The following is a 20,206-nucleotide window of genomic DNA, read 5'->3' on the forward strand; positions in this document are numbered from 1 at the left end:
CATCCTGATCTGAAAGAGAAACTGGACGACAGCTCAGTTGGCGATGCAAAATCTCATCTGATCTAGTTTATGGTACTATCACTCCGTACTGATGGATCAACTCTATTTTAGGATGCAGGCGACAAAAAATAGGAGAAACTGCGATCAGGAAGGGGACGGAAACGCTGGCTTGGAACGGAATGCCGAAAACGATATCTAACTGGAAAAAAACGCACTGGAATCCTGCCACCGGAAAAATTGCCTTTATTGTCCTTTCCTAGACAGTTAACAGTTCGGGTTTTTAGGCACCACTACAACAACTGTTATTTATTCAAATTTGAATTAATTTTTACCATAGTACTACTTACTAGTTATTAAAATCGTCAAAACCTAGAAAACTAATTTTTTTTTAATATCGAGTGTTAAAGAATAAAATAAGAGATTAAAAATTCAAGCTAAAGTAGTTGAGCACGAGATTCGAAATTCCTTTACAATTTTATGCGTTACTTTAAAAGTATTTATTTAACTTGCTTTGTTGTCTGTATGTCTGTTTCATATTTTTGGAGTCAATTTTGAAAGGGTTCCCGTTGTCCCAATGAACTGAAATTTTGCATACTTACGTATTCTGCGTAACAGTGCAATCCTATTTGGCTAAATACTCCCTAAAGGAGTTAAATGGAGTTTTGAAGTTGTAGGTTTTTTTTACAAATGGGTTTTCGATGTTTAGATACTGTAACTTATACCAACATTAACTGAATGTTGGTCATTAGAAAATATATTAATACCTCATAATTTTCATTACGTTTCGTTGCAAACAAGTGTCGCTATTGTTTTTTTTTTTAATTTATTTATCTAGGACAATAGAGTACAGACACGGAACAGAAGTTAGGATGTTCTTTTAATGCTAACAGCTGTTTTCTATCACATACCACTAAACAAGTTTGCATAAATCAGCAAAATAATGGTGTTACAATAATTCGGCGAAACTAAATCTCAGAGTAAAAGACGTTTAGAATAAGTAAAGACTTAAAAGCAATAAACTAAAGATTAAAAAAATGGTTTTTTTTTAGAAAAAAGCACTAAAAACAATTATTTTTCTATCAGAGGAGAATATTTTTGCTTACAAATTCGGACTTTAAAATTTATAAAAGCTTTGGAAAGGGTCATAACAATTGGGCATTACAGAACTTTCTTAAACTGAGCACTGTTCTCAATGCTTTTATAAATTTTAAAATCCTAATTTGTAAAGAAAAATATTTTTCTCTTATAGAAAAACACACTTTTTTTCTTTTTAGTGCATCTTTTAAATAAAAGCTTCTTAAAAAAACATTTTTTTAATTTTTTTTGTTATAATGATCTAATGATTTCTAAAATAGCATTAACGAAAATATAAAAAAAACATTAGTTTTACAAATATATATCTTTGCTTTTCTCTTGTTGGGAGAAACGTTTAGGATATATTTTATATTTCTAGTAGGTTGGTGTCAAAGGTAAAGTGTTCGACGCCTGCTTGTTCCTTGCGTAACGCGCGACATAAAATGTGCACATATAAAGAAATTAATAAATTAAAAATGTAAAATTATGCAACGGCGTTTCACGGTGTCACTCGTGTTTGAGTTAACACTTAAAACGCCGTAAATCCGTTAGTCGCGACATGTTTATTATAATTCAGAATCGGGGATTTTCTTGTAGGTAGTCAAAATAATTTGGTCCGGAATGCTCCAAACGATTAGTTTTTTTCCATCTGTTTGAATTTATAGAGACATTACGGAGTTTAAGAGCGGCGTGTAAAAAACCCGGTTAGAAAACCGCAGATGAAGTTTTCTGATATTAGATTTAGATAAGTGATATGTCTTTATTAGGCGGCCGCAGTACCGAGTGCAGCAAAATAAGGAAAAACGCCATAAAAGAAAGCCATAAAACTGAAAGACCAAACACCTCTCGGTGTCCGTTGCAATAAATATAAATCGGAATAAATGACCGCACCCACGACACCCATCGCTCTGCTGCAAATTTGACATTTGACTGGGAAATATTTAAATTGCATTTGTGTTCTTTACGAGCGTTTTCAGAACAATCGCGCATACAAATTGCATTAATTACGCTCGAAGTAACGACAGTTGAGTGAATGTCATCGGAGGATGGAAATGTGCGTCTCGGCACCGAGTAGGCCATGACGAGGTTAGGGCTGAATCACACCTAGTATTGTTATTAAATAAGAATAATAACATATTATATGTTAATGTAATCCATACGCCGTTTGAAATGTGACATCCTAGACTGTTTAAATTAACATTTGATTTAGGCGTCGACGCTGTGTTATGGGCTGAACGAAAATCATTGTTCATATGATAATCAGACGTTATGTAATTGAGGATTTTTACGCTAATCTTGACAGAAAAAGCGCGACGTGTCAAAATGAAAGTCTTCAATAACCCTCGAGACCGACCATTCAACTCGCGGATGAGTTATCCGGGCTTTTGTCTCTTCTGATTTATTTAAGTGTGTAGGTGGCCCAATGAAAATATGTCAAAGTGTGTCTAATTGACCCATTCTTGTCCTAGATGAAGATGTCATCAGGATAATTAAATTTTGTTTGTATTCAGCGAGAAGCGCATTATTCAAATTGAGGTAATTATGCCGAAGATTACGACATCAACAAGCAATCATAGAAAAATTATCGGATCAACCTGTTTTAGCGTGATGGACGCTTAATCAGCTGCAGTTTTATTGCTCCCGTGATTAGCAGCACTCTTTTACCCATCTAATTCCAATCATTTCTACTATAATCAGCTTATGAATAAATTATGCTAAACAGAGCCATTTATTTTTTAGACCAGAATTGATTTATAATCTTGACACTCAAATCAGACCGACTCAAGATCAGCCCTTCGTGCAAGTTTTTTGTTGGACTCTTGGAAACGCTCTCCTATTTCGAAAATTTCCTCCATTTTATAGAAACAATAATATTTTTTTTTATTTATCAATTAATTTATTTTGTTTTCACAGGACGGACAACACAAATTTGAACAAAGTTTGTTGTTTGTTTAATCAGAAATATTTTTATGGCAAACTATGCAAAATAGCTGTGGTTAGGAAGAAATTTTCTACAATGTCAAAAAAACCACCATAACTTGAAAATTATCACAGATAGGTATAGGGAATGCTAATACAGATCGATGCAGAAAACAATTCTCCTCCATCTAATAAAATAAAAATTGGGACATCCCATATAAAAAAATAAAGTTATGGGTACTTGAAGTTGTCCAAACGTAACCTTAAAATTTTTGGGTTTATTAACTTCTTCTCCAATTTTGAACACACTGGAGAACAGATGTAGGTTTTCTCTTTTAATTCTCCAAATATGATTTCGAAATCTCTAAAACTAAGAGAGTTACCGATTTTTTAAGTGACGGTGCAAATCTAAAAATTTTCAAAAAACCTTAAATATCTCGATAAGGGTTAAACTTAGGTATAGAGAAAGCTAATAAAAATTGCCTTAATATAACTCAACTAATCCAAAAACGCACTGAAAAACATAGCTTTTCATTTAAAATAAGAAAGTTGATTGCGCCTTCCGGTATAACCGGAAGTACCGCCATCTTGAAAATATTTTCCTTGAGCAAAACTCTGCGGATTATGGCTGAATACCAACTTTTAAATAAATATCTTTATTAGAACTTTCGATACTTCTAATGTGGGGTTTAGACGAAACAGCCTGTAGAAAGTGCATTATTTTAATCAAACTAATAAAAGTAATTCGGATTGCTATTTTGCTTCTTCAAACAACATGACTTCTATTCTTTCGATGTATGTTTTTTTCGAATGTCAAAGGTGGCTCAGAGCTCGACAACTTGCCAAAAAGCTGATAAAAAACGTTATTTTTGACTGAAAATTCACAAAATAAAAACGCTGATTTGGCTCAAACTGAACTAATTTTAATTGCACATAATTGCGTGCATTGCTGGAAAATTACAAAAAACGTAGATAATGTAAATTTGGTTCAGAGTAATGTTGTGCAAGCCGCCTCAGGTCCGAATAATTGATTAATTTTCAATCGTCTGCTTCCAAATTCGACCAAGGTTGAAGGCGATAAATCAGCGAGTGGTTATTGTATCATGAATCAATTTTGCTCTCGTTTGTCACCTTGTAAGTAGTTGAATGGTGAGGAGTAGGTGCCCATCTTTATTAATAAAAATCGCTCTCGTTATTGGTCTTACATCACTCCGCTTTCATTTAAATCAGTCCGAAGGCGTCAGTCCCCAATTTCCAATCCGGATTTACGCAAACCCACAGAACTGCCACCTTACACAACCTCCCGGACGAATCTGCATAATTCCCACCTAATCGTCCGCAGCAAACGCACTCAACTTGTAATTACTCGCCATTATAACCCGAGTAATTAAATCGATCCCGACATGAACATATTTAGTAAAACATGCCTCTGCCTTTACGGTCTCTGCTCAATTAATCCCGGACTGTGAAAAATCCTCAAATCGTAATTAGATCCGGAGCGAGACAAGAGCCGCTCGGAAAAAATCCGTGTCATCTTTACGGTAGTTGCATACAAATTGTTCTCTTTATCCCCGATGTAATAAAATACGGACATGTTATCTTGCATATATTAACATCAAAGTCGCTTCAGATCCGGAGATAGCAGCTGTCATCTGCAATTAAATAGCGGCCGCGAGTGACTGACATATTAAGCGATTTTCTCGCAGGAAACTTGTCACAAAGTCATAATCGCGTTCACTGAACCTGCGAATCCAGGATCCGGCCCTGGTGCAGGGCTGCCATCGCTAACGGAACTTAATTAGGTTGGTATCGCTCAATCGGCTCGTTAAACTCCGCTAACTAATGGTAATCGCCTCTCTTACTTCCCTAATTAATCCTAATAGCAGTGTAAGGCTATCTGGGTGGCATATGTAAATCCGCCTTTACCGATGTTAAAAAACCTCCCAGTGACACTTATTAGGTGAAGAACTATTAGGCGCGCAGCGGCGTCTCGCCACGTAACGCAACACAACCGTAAATCCCACCGAATTGCTCTTTTAATCTCGCGATCAAAGCTCCGGACGTGTAATGCGAGATCTGCTCGTAAAAATAAATACTCACTCCTACGAACGACGTTTATCTCAATTTTTCGGCACTCAAATGTCAGATGACAACGACGGCTATTGTGGAAAAGTTGCACTGACCATAAACGAGAGAAAAGAGAAAACATATTTTGCTTCCCCTCGAGTGCGTTGGAAATAAAACGAAAAGCTGCGCTACCGGAGAAATTTAAATATGTCGAGGATGTGGACAAAAAGCAGACGCAAAACTAAATTATTTCTTTTCCGTTTGCCAGCTCTGCAAGAACTTAATTGAACGCGTAATTGTACCTATTACGATTTTTATTATTCACCTATTTCTATTAATTTCTAGCTCCTATGCATCTTTTTATTTTGTTTCTTATATTCCAATATTCTCACAGTCATTACAAATAATTTGTGGCTGTAATGACCAATTAAACTTGCACATCTAATGCAAGAATACCAACGCACATGCATATAAAAATTTAAACAAATTTAAAACTCGTTAAAAAAGTTTAAAAGCTTCCTAAAAATTTCAGTAATTTTTCAATAAGTTATCTCTTACAACATTTTTTTCGTGCTACTACGTGTTATACTAATCCAAAGGTTTTCAGGAATTTGTAAAAGCTGTTTATAAGTTTTTCCAAATTTTGAATACGTTTTCAGTAATTTTGTAAGAAGTTGGGCACACAAGTGGGACTATGAACAAATAAAACGGCAATTTTTAGAGTGATTGATAAGAATAAAAAAAATTCTAAATTTGTTTAACTTTTATTAGGTATTCCGACAGATTTAAAAAGATTAAAAGATTTCTTTGCAAAAAATCACGAAACTGTAAGCAAATCACTGAAGTAGCAATTTGGTTGTTATTGTTGTTATTGAGGCAGAAAGTCATCTTTTTGGAAGACTTGGTCAAAACAAGGTAAAAAAATACGAAACTAGGTCAGAATTACGTAATTTCGTCTAATACTGAGTGATTTAGTTCACAGTTAAGCTAGAAACATTTATTTCAAGAAAAATCGCTGAATTATGTCTCTCAATGCAAACCCAACGAACTGAACGCATAACAAATTTTTGTTAACACTGAAAATGGCTAGAAGCCCTTTTTTTGTAAAAAATTATTTTGATTTTTGCCCATTTGAACTTTGAACTAAACTGAAAATCAATTTCTTTATGGAAATCTCTATGGACCTTAAAACTAAAATAATAAAGGTAACACAAATAATAAAAGCCAAAAAGTTGCCAAAAGAGTTTTTGGCATAGGTTTTTCAAATATTCAGTATTTACAAGCCTCAACATTGTTTTTTACAAAAGTTTTTAACGGCTTTATAACTTTGTAATTTTAACTTTTAATAGCCAGAAGCATATCAGTAAATTTTAGAAATTTTTGGAGAAGTGTGGCAGTGAAACCTCCTTTAGCGGACACCTCTCTACAACGGACAATTAAAGGTTCCCCATTTGAGAGGTTTTACTGTGATATGTTTTTATAAAAAAAGATTCGAGAAATTACTAAGACTTAAAATAATTGAGGGTTTTCAGGATATTGTTAGGCTTTTGAGGAACGAAAGATAAAGAAGGGTTCTGTATTACATCTTGAAAAAAAAGATGATTTCAAGAAACTTATACTTCTCTATAAATCGTGCGGTAAATAAAAGAATAATGGGCGAGATTATAAAACGACCGAGTTGTGTTTTGTCACCACCAAAAATATTATTGTTCCGTGCAACACTTTAAAGCCCAATTAGGTAGATTGCATCAACAATGACTGTAAAAACTTTACGAGCTTATTATTGTCACTTTTCTCATAAGATAAATTTCACAAATCGTCGCCATTTACTCTCGTCTCTTCTGCAACACATAACGACGTCTGTAATATGAATATCATCCATGAAACCGTCCATCTTATCGCATTCTATTAAATCTAAGCCTTAAACCGCTCCATCACTGCCATCACGTACCTTAATTGCGATTTATTAAGTAAAATGATTTTTTACAACATCGACAACTGCACAGCAATGTAGTACACGCAGGAAATTCTTTGCGAATGATTAGAAAAAACCAGCCAAGCATTATGACTTCCTCGAATCGGACCGAAGACACCCACTAGGCGATTATATTCAAATCATGTTTTGATTTCACGTTTGTGCGAATCGGCGCCCTCTAGCGTCGCGTTTTGGATTCCGGTGCGTTACATAATAGATGGTTACAGGTGTAGCAGGGCAAAGGTTACTAGATCTAGATATGTGAAAGAGCGTAGTCCGAGTATTTATATCCTGGGCAGGATTATACACCGCTAATATCTAGCACTGCAATACATCTTTCTGCACGAACGTGTTTTACATCGTAGCCACATATCTGAGCCGTGTTCGTAATTCCGATCCAAATTGGAAGAAGAATGCTGCGGGAGATGTTTGCATAAATCCTGCAATGGGAAGATTGACCATGATGGCAGTTATGGTAAAGGTTCCGGGAAACCGGACCGATAGAAAAAATCAAAAATTATTATTACCAACACTGAGCTTTTTATCGCATCATTAAACAATTACAACGATTTACAACAAAACAAACAGAGTTGGTTTTACGAGTGGTTTCAAGTGGTTTGCAGATCTTGTAAACTTGACCCACTATCCGTGGAGGACCATATCGTGTTGAGTGTCATTAGTTCGAAAAATGTTTCGTAAAATTAATTCTTTTTTCCTTTCTAACACGAGACAAAATTACATAATTTATGAACATTCCAATCGGTAAAAATGCTTTTTTGTCGCACTATGATTCACACCTTCGCCGCAATCTTGTAAGTCATGGTCCAGATGACGTTAGACGCAATTTATTTGCATCGTTAGGCTAGGGGCACGTGATATAAAGTCTAACATTAAACCAAATTGCGTTGTTTCACAATTTATCACCTCTAATTGTGGCCCAAAAATTGAAAAAATATCACTTTAATTAAAGTGAGCGGAGCCCAAGCGCCAAGAGGGTTGTTTTCTCCTAATAACTCGAAAACGAGGCAATTTATGATAAACAGTAATAGACTCAATTGAAGCCTATTAAATTTGGTACAAGTCGGTGGTTTTGCTTTTTTTGTGTCTCAAACGGTTTTCGAGATATTCGTTGGCAAAAAAAGATTTCAACGAGAGGTCAGGACGGGAGCTTTGCCAAAAATAACACTAGACGTTGGTTTGTCGTCTTTTCATTCTGGACCAGCTTGTGTTGGTGATTAATGCGCCTATTAAAAGCAACATCCTTTGTTGTAATCCGAGTCCCGCTTGCAAATATTTATTTAAACAAATCTGTTTTTTATGTCCCATCAGGACATGAATCATGGTTGTTTTGAATGGCGAGTGGGTGGAAGCGCGTCTGTTTAGCATTTTAGTCGCTTAATCGCTCGAATTTCGGTTATTGGCGCAATCTTCCTCGATAAATTTCTCTAATTGGGTGTCATTAAAGCACGACTTGTGCTTACTCATCCGGGATCTATTAAGATGGGCCGAGGACGTGGCCGTACGTGGATACAATTAACCTCGATTTTGGTTGGTACACATGATAAAAGCACAATCGGATTCTTTCACGTGCTGGGCGTTTCTATACTAAATAGCAGAGGTATTTATCAAGGCCGGTTACGTATGCATCGTGCATCTTGGCCGGGAGGATTTCTCTGCTGATTTCGTCGAAAAAATCGCTTATAGTTCCCGGCAGTATTTGAAATATGTCTCGTGTCTCAGGTGTGTAAAATCGCTGTACGAGTAATGTCGTTTCCATTAATGAGCAGTGTTTCTTGAATTTGCAACATTGTCGATACCCGAGTCCAGCTATTTAACCAGTTCAGCTAACTGTAATTTATGCTGAAAAATCCTCTTCCTTTCGAGTCACATAAGCTCGACCATTAACCGGTTTTTCTCCGAAGAGACTCACTTTCAGTCCGGAAAAATGAGGCGAGCTTAAAGCTCCTTGACACGTTTCCGAAGCGTCCACTAATCGAGATAACTAATTAAAATGAGCCATTTCGCAATCGTAATCTCGGCCCCGATCAGAATCATAATAACAAGTCGTGATCTGGCCCCTTGGTCGAAATTCCTCCGGTTTATGCATGCAGAAGAGTAACTTTCTCGTTGATTTTATCACTGGCCGAACTAATAAACTAATCGATTAATTAATAAATAATGAATAGGTACTTTCGCTACTGATGGCTGGTGAAGGAAAAAAACGTGAACTTTTCGACCTCTCTGTGACAAAACGCTTTACCGAGCGGATAATCTCAACCTGTTACACTTTCTAAATAATTACGTGTTGACATGTCGTGTTTACCGTCAAAAATTACCTATCTCGATCCATTTAGCGAAAGTTTTAGTATGTTAGAGTAAAAACGCGGATGTCTTTTGTGTTCTACGCCGAATCGATTCCGTTCTTAAAATTACCGATTTTGACCCGAATACGCATAATAGACGTGCCGTAAAAATGAAATTACCAGCTCTTTTGTCTGCAGACGGAGGACAATGGCAGACGACAGTCTAGTTCTCAGCTGCGATTAAGTAATTCACTTTTCTTATTCCCATCGGGACATAATGGACATGTTAGCATACTGCACGATAAAAATTTCGTCGTATTGTACAGATAAATGAAGAATGCAGAAATAGCAGTGAGGCAATCACGGGAAGAATTTTGCACACTTTACGCATCGCGATAGCACCACTGAAGGTTTTTACCACGTTTTGCAACACTAACTGATCCTTATCTTCACCACAAACAGAACAAGTCATCTAAGCGGATCAAAAATCATTATTTTTTAGGCGAAAAATGTAATTATAAATTTTGTTTAAATATTATAACCAAAAAATGGATTTTTTTGTGGGAGACTTCAATGCCGGATTAGAACAGCAGCGCACAAGGAGCTTTTCCTGCTGCAATCAACTGCAAAATTTGAAGTAATAATTTAATTTGTATAATGACTGGCAAACAGATTGTGATCTGTGCGAAAATGGTTTTTCTGTCAATGCTCCCCAGCAGAAAAGCAATCCTGCTGTCGGAATTGTACGTCACAATCATTTAACAGATGACAAAATCATTATTATTTTTTAGACGAAAAATATGATTATTTAATTTTGTTTGAATATTGTAATCAAAAAAGATCTTGTGGGAGACTTCAATGTCAGATTAGGAAAGTAGTGCACTAGAAGCTTTTCCTGCTGCAACCAACATCGAAATTTCATGGGGTAATTTAATTTGTATAATGATTGGAAAACAGAATGTGGTCTGTGCAAAAATTGTTTTTTTATCAATGCTCCCTAACAGAAAAACAATCCTGCTGTCGGAATTGTATCGTCACAATTATTTAGCAAATGACAAAATCATTATTATTTTTTAGATGGAAAATATAATTATTTAATTTTGTTTTAATATTGTAATCAAAAATGTGATTTTGTGGGAGACTTCAATGTCAGATTAGGAAAGTAGCGCACCAGGAGCTTTTTCTGCGGCAGCCAACATCGAAACTTGATGTAGTAATTTTATTTGTATAATGATTAGAAAACAGATTGTGATATGTGCGAAAATGGTTTTTCTGTCAATGCTCCTCAGCAGAAAAGCAATCCTGCTGTCAGAATTGTATCGTCACAATCACTTAACACATGACAAAATCATTATTATTTTTTAGTCGGAAAATATGATTCAATTCAAAATTGTAATCAAGAAATGTGATTTTTGGAGAGACTTCAATGTCAGATTAGCAAAGTAGCACACTTGGAGCTTTTCCTGCTGCAACCAACATCAAAACTTGATGTAGTAATTAAATTTGTATAATGATTGGAAAACAGATTGCGATCTGTCCGAAAATAGTTTCGTCAGTGCTCGGCAGCAGGTGAAAGAGTCCTGGTGTCGGGGTTGTCGTGACGTCACAGGTCAGAGGTCGCACGTGACGGTTCTAATGAACGGGAGACCGACACGCGCTCCATCAGGCCATAGAAAGACGAAACGTGCTAGACACCTTCTCCGGATTAAAACAACACGAAAATAATCCGGCACGAAGGACCAAAATGGTGCAACCGGAGCTGTTGAGCAAATAAATAAAGCACGACTGAAAATCAAGTCAAGGTGTCGTTTCGGGTCCGGACTCGCCGATTTTCCGCCTCTTAACGTAGAAAGCGAGTATCCTCTAATCAAGTAGGACGATGTCACAGTCGATTCTGATACGTCCGCCCGCAACGACTGAAAAAATTACGTCAAGTCGAAAGCCATCAGTCATCATTAGTGGTCTATTCGAAACGTTTTGTAACAGTTTCAATACCAAAGCGAATAGGGAGAAATTTACATGAAAAGGACGGATTTCTCAGAGTATAAAGGCGTTACACCATCGCAGGAGCCAGAGACAATGGGGTTGCCACATGGGCGGATCAGCTGATTCCGCAGGAACGCGTGCGGCCTTCAAAATTCGCCACTTTTCCGAACCAATTTTTTCCGGACTTTTGGCGAGTTCGGGTAATAAAAATCGAATTAGTGGTAATTGCAGCGTTGGCACACGACAATGCAATAATTACGCTAACCTTAAGAGCTAACCTTGCTCCACAAACTCTAAGACCCAAGTGTAATATGCCTCGTTAGTGTTATTGTTGCGTTACGTAACAATAGCGGGAAAAATCCGAGGCTCCGCCACAGAAGCTCGGATTGTGCAAGCCATTCTCAAAACAGCGTTTTCCAATAATTAAAAGTCGTGATTAATTTCGATCATTGTTGAGATGCGTCGTGCTTTTCGTTCAGGGTCGTATTGAGATTTTTGTGGCCCGCAGGCAGGAAAGCAATTTGCTGAATCTTTCGCTACCAGGGGCGTAGCATCCGCAGCCCACGCCGCCGATTTTCGACACCGGAGGGTGTTTTGACTCACAAACTTTCTATTTAAAGCGTTTGGGTAATTATAACTAGAAAGCTCGGATGATCCGAGATGAATTTTATGTCGCTCGGAAAAAATTAATTGAACATTGGCGTTTGCGGGTAATGGATGATGACCGATAACGGACGCGAAAGTCGTGGCGTGGTCATTACGAGATAAAAGTAAACCACTTTCATTGAAAAACAAAAAACGACCACGACTGAAAGGTTAACGCAATTTTGGACATCTGAAAATTTTACACGAAACACTTCTTCCGGTTCTGCAGGTGGCGCAATTAAAAAGCTTGTCCGCGCTTTTCGACCTCTGACCTGGACCGAAAGTGTCTGAAATAATTGTTGCACTGACCTTAATAATTAATCAGGCGGCCTCGATTCTGGCCGAATTTTGGCCAATTTTCGATTTCTTACGGTGTTTATTAGGTAATTGATTAGATACATGTGCGTGATTTTTCCCTGAAATAGCGCAGCTGCGGGATTAATTCAATAATGAAGAAATTCGATGAAACATTGTTTGATGGCAATAAACGCAATTAAAAGCTCTTTAAGTGCTTATTATGGCTTGTTAGGTCGTGGCAATTTACGACACAAGAGGATAATAGAGCGATGATTCGTCCTGTAATAACACTGAAACTGGCAGTCCGGTCGCGGAATTTTTCAGTTGATAAATGTTTCACACGTTTGAGTGTCATCACCGAAGCATTTTAATTAGATTGAAATTAATTAAGTAATGGGAAGAGGCGCGAAGGTTAATCTGAATTGTGATGATGATACTGACCTTAATTTTTATTGCACCGTTGGGAGATGTCAGTTTTTCAGTCTAAATCATTCACAAGTCACAAATTTCCGCATGTGGCGCTGGACAAAAGCCATTCTGTTCACTCACTGAAAATCGGCGAAGATGTGTCCACACACCACGCCTCGAACACCTGCGACTGTTTCACTTTTCAGTTTCAGACAAGTGAACTTTAACACAATACTCGTTCTTGTGTCTGAAGTGAAATTATCCGCCGAAAATCCGGAGACTTGAACGCCGGCACAAGACACTCAATTCCTGATCATCGTCGGTACACACGTGTGCAGGATCGCGAAAAGCGCTAAGCGTGCGTTCCCACCGACGACTGACGGAGCACTGGTCCGCAGCTCTCGATATCTAGCGGGCTTATACAAGATATTGCTCTAGTTCTGCTGTCTCGAGATCGAAAGTGTTTTGCGGATGGACCTGGCTTGATACCGTTTAGTTTTCTTGGAGTGGTTGCACTGACCAGTTCCTGGTTCGAGCAGCAGGAATCGCGGACCTTGGGCCGCAAATTAGCGCATTTTCGGGGAGACTTCAACGCGAGATCAGGACGGGAGCGCTCTCCTGCAATTTTGGTTTTCCTGTCCCGATTGCAGGAAAATGCCATAACGATAGTAAAAGTGACCACGCCCTGTACGATCGACTGTCAAGTCGAGTTTTGTTATCTTATTTATTGAAAATGCGATCACCAGGAATTATTACGTTACCATTCCTGCACGATTAATTATTTTTGAATAATTATTTGATTTATTAATTCCCGCGTTGAGACATAAGCAAAAATCCCCGACTCTTGATAATTACCTGATAAAAACTTAAGCGAGTAATTGCTTTTCAGTACTTTCGATCTGAGCGATTTTCACTGTTACGTCTTGAGACAAACTGGTTTCAATTATGACAGATGATTCATTTTTATTTTGAAACGTTGGAGTGAAGAAAAATTGTTATTAATGAAGAGGAAAGGAAAGGACGTTGCTACACGATACTTGTCGCCTTTTCGTTGACCTAGGTTGCAGCAGCAGGAACACAGCTTCCTGTCTTTTGTACCCATAACAGCTAATTTATGAACTCGCGGTACTACTGACCTAATAAAGCTCCGGATTTGAGCCATTGAAACCTGAACTAAGCCAACACAGGCAATGATTGACTCGAAACTCGAAGACTGTTACAGATATCCCTTCCTGGAACCTTGGACGCAGTGAGTTTGCGTAACTCTTGAACCGTTCAAATAATTGCCTTCCGATTTTTTCAAAACAACCACTGGCAACAAAGAAAACGAAAAACAACAAAATTTTGCTTCGATTTTTTGTCCAACATACAGAAATAATCATCAAACTCAAATAGTTTTCTTTGTTGGGCGAATTCTCTTTTATTAATTCATTCTTTATGCATGAATCCGCCATAAAACATGCGTCCATTCAGTTAAATGTTGCTCTAAACATGTACGCAACGGTAAATCGGTTTACAAGTTTACAAACTGTAGCAAACGTGACTTTATAGTAAGAAATCTTTCCTGTTTATCTTCTGCTCAAATCAGATTTTATTTATTTGGTTTTGAAATTCGGACGTATTTATGTTCCTAACTCAACATTAGCATCATTTTTATAACAGATGTTAACCTTGGGCGTCGATTTTTTCATTTCTAAACCAAAACACTTTGAAATGGTTGTAGACAAGAACTTCCTGTCGAATTTTTGCCATCGCAAATCCCAGTAAATCATGGCTTTTACGGCCACTATTATCGTCAATTATCGAATAATTAACAAGCAATTAATATCACCTACTGCGTAAATTGTCCCCTGACGGCTTAATAAACACAGTTACGTAGATGTGACCCGCGTCTCGCTTTATTACCTCACACCGCCTTATTATTCTTATTAGAAGTCCACCACCGTTTCCCTGCGTTATTTACAACTTCATAACTTGCCGTCTTACTCGGCACTTTATTTCCGTGACTTACTGCAAATTATGAAGTTGGCGTTTTTGCCCATAAACGAGACCGACACCCGGTGCGCACCACACCCACCGCCAGCTCCTGAACTCTTTCGCAACGAATCGAAGATGACACCCTACGCTAAATGCCGGCTTTCGCAACACCAGGAACGGAATTTAAACGAGACTAATCGCCGGATTAGTGCGTAATTGCTGGAGTGGGCTGACTTAATTGGATCTTGTGCAAGAACATTGGCAAAGACGGTTTTGGGGTTCGCGAGCCCGGAGGAGGGAATCCACAGGTGGTCCAGAAAGTTGCGATTCATCCGACTATTATTGCCATTAAGATTGAGCTACAGTCAAATTGGTAAATTATACACAATTCACGTAACACATGCCTGCGAGACATTTATTTACACTGTTATAATCTGATTATTTCCTTTATGGTTACATTTATTGAATACTAAGTAGCCGGAAAGTGACTACTCGTTACACGAATTGAGAGCAGTGCTATAAATTATAGAGCTGAATAAATTTCGGTTTTTATTGGTTTTAAGCCGAGGCTTACACGCAACAGCCAGGTTAATTACAGACGATAGTAAAAAACTCATATTTGTGAGACAGAATTTTTATTCACTTTATCCATTAGTAAATAAGGCAAAACTCCATCCAACAGTTATTTTGCATTTTTGAAAGAATTCTCTAAAGGAGAATATGAGAAAGGTGCAGGAGTAATAATAGGTACTCTACTGGCTACTACTGGCTAGAAAAAAAAATCCTTTTTAAACCTTCATATCTCCGAAAGGCTTTGAGATTTCGATTTCAGTTTGTCAGTTTTTGAACATTATGCACTTTTAATCCAATAATATATGAAGACAATTGCTTGTTAATTTTTTTAGGTAAAATATCTACCTAAAAAATTTACTTACAGTTCTAGAACGCCAAAAATACTTACCGTCGAGTTTGTCGTTACCAAATAGTAAATAAAATACTTACCGTCTAGTATGGGTTAGCAACAAGTAAATAAGGGTTCTAGTTTCTTAATAAGATAAACCACTTATCTTCTAGCAGATTTTTTATTAAGTCACAACTACAAAAAATGATTTTGTTTTTTTGCAAAATTATTGGCAAAAATTTTTAGAAAACAGACCGTTTGTAACTAAATTTGAAGGAAATTTTAATAACTTAATAAATAATTTAGGAAAAACTTTATGAAACATTATTATTATTGTTATTTTTGTCATTTTTATATTATTATTATTATTATTATTGTTATATTAGTCATTCAATCATCCAATGATTTCTAAAATAGCATTATCATAAGTATAAGTACAACAAAAAAAACAATAAGTTTTATCACATCAAGTCTGATTATGTACCAAATAGGTTTTGTTTACATTGCAAATTTAATTTGGAGACTAAACATTTTGTTTAACAACTAAATTGCTAATTATTTCAGTAAAACCTCTCAACAGCGGACACCGATGGGGAATCTTTAATTGTCCGCTAATGAGAGGTGGAAAATTTACTATAGGTTTGTTACGTTCCTACAAAAATGTCCGTTGTGAAGAAGTGTCTGTTAAAATAGGTTTCACTGTACTAGTAATTTAGGAGTTTATACGGCTTGAAAATATACACTTTGGAATTAATTGCGACTTTCTGTATTGTATAAAAATAGACTCGAGATTAACTTTTTTTATTACCTAATATTTTTTTAATTTCAATATAAAACTAAATTTTGTTAGTACCATTTGGAACAACATACAGGTATTAATTTTACCACGTAATAAAACTCTTCAAACAAAACAACTTTTCTATATAACGTTTTGCAAAATTCTAATTTATTTTTTTCACTGTACTCTTCTTTTCTTTTGTGCAAACGAGCCGATCAGTGTTTAATAATTAGTTTGTTCAGCTGTATTACTTTTGTACTCATAGGCGGTATGTCATCTTTTTCCAAATTTTAAGTAAATTTGCGAATTTTTTATAAAGAAAGATGCTTTATTTGTTGAGTTTTCTGTTATTTGTTAAAATTAAGACACATATTTCTGATACTGTGTTTAGCACCAGTTTTTCTTATTTAACTTAATTTATTTAACCACGTTTGCTTTAAATGAAATTGCTGTAAATAATAGTAATAAAAGCCAGAAAATGACGCTTTGTTGTAGCAGGAAAGATATAGACGCAAATCCTGCTGCCTTTGAAGGCTTAGAGAGAGTGGATCTCTCTGGAAAAGGCTCAGCAGCGTAAGATCTGTACAAATCATTAAAATTGTAGTTGATTAGTGCGGTTTTATCACAAGATAAATTAATTTAATTAGCATGATGTGTCACTAAACTAACTTCAAAGTAGCAATTTCCTGCAAATATTACTCACAACTTTATTTTTTCCAAAAGAATGCTTGGATTTACTTTAATTTAATTAACGTCAACGAGTAACTAATTTTTTCTCATTGGTAATAAAAACTTGGCCTTGGTATAGAAATCTTTAGGTCTTTTTTGGAATTTTAAAGTTAGCTCATTTGTTTCAACTCCCTTTTCTTCCAGAAAAAATGTGAGTTTAGGGAATGATGGTTTGAATTTTATACATTTTTTCTTGAATTTGATTTTTTTCTAGTAAATACTTATTCCAATTTTTCATGTAAAATGGCAAACAATTTTTTTTAATGTTGGATGTAATGTTGTTTGGTTGTGTTATTGTGAAAAAGTGGGCGGTGAAATAAATTGAGTCTTTTTCTCTTCTCTAGCATTTGGGCCACAATTTGCGAATTTGTAGTTTTTGCAAAAACATCGTTTCAGGTCACTAACTTATTCCGCATGACCATATTTTTTGTGAAAAGTAGTAAACCTGGCCAGATCGCCAACACCGAGTAACTGTAAACGACGAAATCCGTCTTTTTGCTCCTCTCCTCATCAATAGAGAGTCTCGTCAGATCGATAAACTCACGTCGCTTGCTTCTTTTTCGCTGTAGTAAAAGGATGCTCGCGTTCCCATTGAACAGTGTATCCCCCCGAGGAGCAGCATTAATAAGAAACCATCTCACTTTCTCACAAAACGACAAAAAATAATAACTAGTGCAAAAATGGCAGACCAGTTGAGCAGCAAACCGTTTCGACTCGTCCGAGTACATTGACCAAAAGGACTGGTCACTGCGATCAGCAGGATAAGAACTGGGGCATATCGCCTTACAAAAGATTGACACCGTGCGGTGATTAATTGTTTTAGTGGGAACGTGGACGCCGTTAGATAACACCGGATGATAACATCTTTCGGTGGGTTTAACTAACGTTACGCTTCATCGCAGTTTATTAAAATTCGCTGCTTTGATTAATGTTGGAGAAACGAGCGGAATGACTACACCTACTGACATTTCGTCTTAACATATTTTAATTAACCAACAATTTCGCGGTGAAAACAATCAAGTTTTTGATATTTTCAAAACTTCCTCCGTGTTACTCTTGATTGCTCACTTTCTACTGTTGACTTAGAAATGTTTTTGTCCGAGGATTGTTTTTGACACCCATTCACGATTTTATGCTTAAATTCGTGTAATAGGTACTAACGGCTAACTTTTCTAGAAATAAACCGAATTTTGCCACGAAAAACTACGTTCGTGCTTTACTTTCCTTTAGAAACAATTATTGAAAGCAAAATATTAAAAACAATCGTTCAACGCAAAGATTTAATTGAGAGGTTACTTGAAATTTATTTAAATGTTAATGGAAAAACGCAGTCGTAAATTCAACTCGTGTCACGCGATTTCGAGACCGACGTAATTATGCAAATCTTATTATCTCCAAAAGCCGAAACTCGTATGTGTTTTGTAATAACAGTTAGTGAACCGAAAATCGCGAAAATAAGAGCACACGCTGCTTTCGGTGGATAAAACACTTGCAAATGTAGCTCATTTAGCATAAATTAATATTTAACCATTTTTTGTTGAATTGACGTTATTTTACCGAGGTTCATCACATAAATTTTGCGATATAAATAAATATTAATAATTGGCGCTATTAATAATAATAATGGTTGCAGCTATATTATAAATAAGAAACCTACATTAGAAGACGAATAATTTAAAGATTTATTAAGATCACAGTGTATTTAAGAAGAATATATTTGATTCACTGTTCCGAGACGTTGGCTAATTAACTAATCAAGTTTAAAAACTTTGTTTACATTTGCTTTTTAATTAATTTAAATTAGGGATAATGTAATATACATATTTAGCTGTTCATTATTAGATAAAAAAGCGAAGATTTTAATCTAATGATCTAATGGACATTTCATAAGTAGGTACATAATTTAGATTCGCCACATGACTTTGATAAAAAATTTGGTATTCCTAGTTTACGCCATTTTATTTGCATAAGAATAGCAGTTGTTAGCTGTGTTATTAATAAATTAATGAAAAAATCTGAACAAATGATCGTTTTGTTACATTTTTATCGAAAATTCAACCTTATTTCAATTTTTCCATTTAAATTATTTTAATTATTTAAAAATTATATATTTTAAGGTAATTTGAGTAATTTTCAATTATGAATTTTTTTTGCTGAAAATTATTGTACCTTTTATAGTTTTTTTTGTTGTTTTTTTTTGCTTTGCATTATTATGATGTACTAACATCTGACTTACCTGTTTTATGTTCTAAGAGTATGAACCTTCTATAAAAAAATAATGGTGTTTCAAAACCTTTGTTTTGCAAAATATCAAAATATCATTGAAAGTGTCTTATAGAAAAGATTGAAATGTTATTATTTCATTATTGAGAGCAAGCTGTAACCCTCGAGATTGTACGCAAACGGTTTTAATGATTTTGAAAGGAATTTGAGTTGTCTGACGATGAAGAAAGGCCGGATGCCCTTTAATGGACGAAATGATTTGAGGAAACAGAACCATTATGATAATGTCATTCGATTGCAGTTGCGAAGAATGTGCTTCAAAAAATGAAGTGAGCAAACGGTTTTGTGTTGCACACTTTAATTCGTTAATTTTTTGCTTACAGGTCAAAATTTTAAAATTTATAAAAGTTTTTGAAGCGGTCATCTGAGCAAAGTAATTTTGCATATGTCCTGTAGTATTACCACAGTTCTCAAAGCTCTAATAAATTTCAAAATCTTAACCTGTGAGCAGAATTATTCTTCTCTGATAGACAACTTTTTTGATAGATTTTTTAAATAAGTAAAAGCTTTTAAAAAAAAACGTTTATCCTATTTTCTATTTTTTACTGTTTAGTCTTAGTTATGTAACGAAAATTACGCGTTTTAAGCAAAATTTTAACTTGAAGCTTTTTTAATTTTGAAGGAATTTTCGTACTTAAATTTTAGAAGTTAAAAATTTTGATAATTTTTGTACCAGTTGCTAATTATTTGTAATTGTAAATTTCTTTATGGGGATACAAGAACTGTCTTAAATAGCGATTTAAACATTTTTGTAAAAAAATTATGTTACCTTTTTAGGTAATGAGATGTGCTCCAAATAGCAATAATGAAACCCACAAATATTAATATCTTTATCCTTCTGGCAGATAGAGGCTTGATTTTAC

The 20,206-nt window shown here is 35.6% G+C and overlaps 1 protein-coding gene across 1 annotated transcript in view; it reads right to left on the reverse strand.

Annotated features, from left to right (window-relative positions):
• The window catches only part of LOC100142211 (histone-lysine N-methyltransferase PRDM16), a 32,180-nt gene extending 18,952 nt beyond the window's left edge, over positions 1–13,228 (reverse strand). The window contains exon 1 of the mRNA XM_015982798.2: positions 12,709–13,228. The gene's annotated coding sequence lies outside the window, so the exon portion shown is untranslated. The remainder of the gene's footprint in view (positions 1–12,708) is intronic.
• Positions 13,229–20,206: the final 6,978 nt, after the last annotated feature.

Source organism: Tribolium castaneum, chromosome 6 (genome assembly GCF_031307605.1).
Source record: "Tribolium castaneum strain GA2 chromosome 6, icTriCast1.1, whole genome shotgun sequence".
Taxonomy (NCBI): domain Eukaryota; kingdom Metazoa; phylum Arthropoda; class Insecta; order Coleoptera; family Tenebrionidae; genus Tribolium; species Tribolium castaneum.